Below are 2955 nucleotides of genomic sequence, written 5' to 3' on the forward strand. Positions count from 1 at the left end.
TTTCAGGGACCAGAGAGATAGCATGGAGGTAGGGCATTTGCCTTGTATGCAGAAGGATGGTGATTCGAATCCCATATGGTTCCCTCAGTCTGCCAGGAGCAATTTCTCCAGCGTAGAGAGCCACGAGTAATCCCTGAGCGCTGCTGGGTGGGACCCCAAAACAAAACAAAACAAAACAAAAACCATTAAAGTTGTGTCTTATAATATTTTGGACATATTTCCATCCTTTTTTAATTTAATGATCTTGATGGTTTTCTTCACATCTTCATTTTTGTCTCCCCCCCCTTTTTTTTTTAAAGACTCTCACATCTTTGGGAAATCTCTCATCTGGAAGGTTCTTGGAAAAAAGTGTATCTTCTCCAGCTGGTCTGTTCTGTCACCTCTATTAACTCCTAAATACTTAGCAGAAAATTGCTATTACTTAGGCTGAGTCTCATCCTTCCAGGTTGTCCTCAGAGGAAATGTAGATAAATCCTTCTTGATGGATTCATGCCTGAATATGCAACTCCAAACCTTAATCCTGTGCCATTTTTAATACACATATAACCCTCTACTCTGTGGCTATAGATAACTAGAGTGACAATATAGTTTTTCTGTCCAGTATCACCCATGCCCACAAACTGGACTGTGACCTCTTATGGAGTTATATAACCAAATATGAGGGGAATTACAAGATATTTGGCAACTATAAAAGGTCCTTTGAAGGTGTGATAATCCAAACTTAGCTAATTCAAAATCATCTGCTTAATAAATCTGAGGTATTTCTGGTGCTACTCACCTGTGCTGGCATTTCTCATGAAAACAAGGGTCACTGGTGAAAAAGTTTGAAGAATCCCTGCTCTAGAGGACATGTAGGACTCTTCCTAGATAGTCCAGTAATGGTTCTCTCACATTTGAGATAAAAAAAAATACCTTCTACTCTATTACTTCATAGAAATTAAACTCTCGTCACAACTTTTCCTAAGTAGCCACATGCTGGGAAATATGCACTGGTGAAGGGAATGGATGTTGGGCATTGTATGACTGAAATGCAGTAGTAATCAGCTTTGCAACTGTATCTTACCGTGATACAATTAAAAAGATTTTTTTTTTTACAGGGGAGAGCACAAATGCAGTCCCCCACTACCACAAATTATGCAGTCGAGTTTCTCACATTTGAGGAAATCACAGGGGTCAGCACATCCGGAGTGCAATTGATAAGCCTCACCCTGGGGAAGCCATCTTTGTGATCATGGTTATCTCCCCTGCCAGGTAAGTATAAAAAAAAAAAAAAAAAAAAAGAATTTTTTTTAAAGATGGACTCATGCTTTGAATGACTCGGTCTCATACTATGTACCAAAATTAAATCAAAATGGGTCATAGAATAAAATGTTATGAGTAAAAACTATAAAAACTACTTAGAGTGGGGCCGGAGAGATAGCATAGAGGTAAGGCATTTGCCTTTCAAGCAGGAGGTCATCAGTTCGAATCCCGGAGTCCCATATGGTCCCCTGTGCCTGCCAGGCGCAATTTCTGAGCCTGGAGCCAGGAATAACCCCTGAGCACTGCCGGGTGTGACCCAAAAACCACACACACACACACACACACACACACACACACACAAAACTACTTAGAGCTATAATAGTACAGTGGGTATGGTATTTGCTTTGCATGCAGCTAACTGAGGTTCCATCTGTGGCATCATGTGTGTTCCCCGAGTTCTCCAGGAATGATACCAGAATGAATAGTCAGTCCTGAGTACTGTCAAGTCTGGCCCAAAATCCAAACTAACACCAAACAAAAAACTTCCAAACTCTTAGAAGAAAAAGAAAGAAACAAATTTTTTGTGATTTTAGATTAGATAAGGATGGGTATTTTTTTTTTGTCTGCTCGTTTTCCTATGGAAAATAAAATTATTTGCTTTGTTGTAAATCAAATCCAGAATCTCACATATGTAAATCAAGTGTTCTACCACTAAATTATATCACTGATATGTTTTTTGTTTGTTTGTTTTTTGGGGGGACACACCTGGTGATGCTCAGGGGTTATGCCTGTCCATGCACTCAGAAATCGCTCCTGGCTAGGGGGATCATATGTGACACCAGGGATTGAACCAAGGTTCGTCTTGGATAGGCCACGTGCAAGGCAAATGCCTACGGCTGTGCAATCGTTCCGTCCCCTATGTCACTGATTTTAGATTGAAAAAAATTAGATATAGGGGTTGGAGAGATAGCATGGAGGTAAGGCGTTTGCCTTTCATGCAGAAGGATGGTAGTTCGAATCCCGGCATCCCATGTGGCTCCCTGTGCCTGCCAGGGGTGATTTCAGAGCATGGATCCATAAGTAACCCCTGAGCGCTTCGGGTGTGACCCAAAAACAAAACAAACAAACAAACAAACAAAAAATTAGATATAATAGCAAAAAATACAAACAACCAAAGGAAAAATTAGAATCAAATACTTATTAAAATGAAAACATTTTGTGCTCCAACAGGCACAATCAAGAAAGTAAAAGGTCAAATAGCTGAGAGGAAATATAAAGAACTCAGAGCAACAAAAGACAACCTAAAAATGAACAAAGAGTCTGAGGAGATTCTCCAACAAGGATATTCAAGGGACTAAGAACACCAGTTGCCCACTAGCCACCAGGAAGTGAAATTAAAATCATAAAGCGAAAAGAGTATGGGGCAAGAAACACAGTGGTAGAGTGTTTGCCTTGCATGCATCCCAAATGCCCCCCCCCCAGCCTGCCAGAAGCTATTTTTGAGTGCAGAGACAGGAGTAAACCGTGAGTGCCACCAGGTGTGACCCAAAACCAGACAGACAGACAGACAGAGAGAGACAGAGAGACAGAGACAGGTGGGGGGGGGGAGAGAGAGAGAGAGAGAGAGAGAGAGAGAGAGTAAATGGTGTAAATGAAAAGGGGTGAAACGAGAATGGGATATATTTTAACAATTCCTTAAAAAAATTAAATATA

At 40.7% G+C, this 2955-nt stretch overlaps 1 non-coding gene across 1 annotated transcript; it reads right to left on the reverse strand.

Moving 5' to 3' along the window:
- Positions 1 to 1094: 1094 nt before the first annotated feature.
- LOC126002785 (U1 spliceosomal RNA) lies at positions 1095 to 1259 on the reverse strand. Its single transcript, XR_007493422.1, has one exon. It is a non-coding gene; the product is annotated as a U1 spliceosomal RNA (small nuclear RNA).
- Between the last annotated feature and the right edge of the window lie 1696 nt (positions 1260 to 2955).

This window comes from Suncus etruscus, chromosome 2 (assembly GCF_024139225.1).
Source record: "Suncus etruscus isolate mSunEtr1 chromosome 2, mSunEtr1.pri.cur, whole genome shotgun sequence".
Lineage (NCBI taxonomy): Eukaryota > Metazoa > Chordata > Mammalia > Eulipotyphla > Soricidae > Suncus > Suncus etruscus.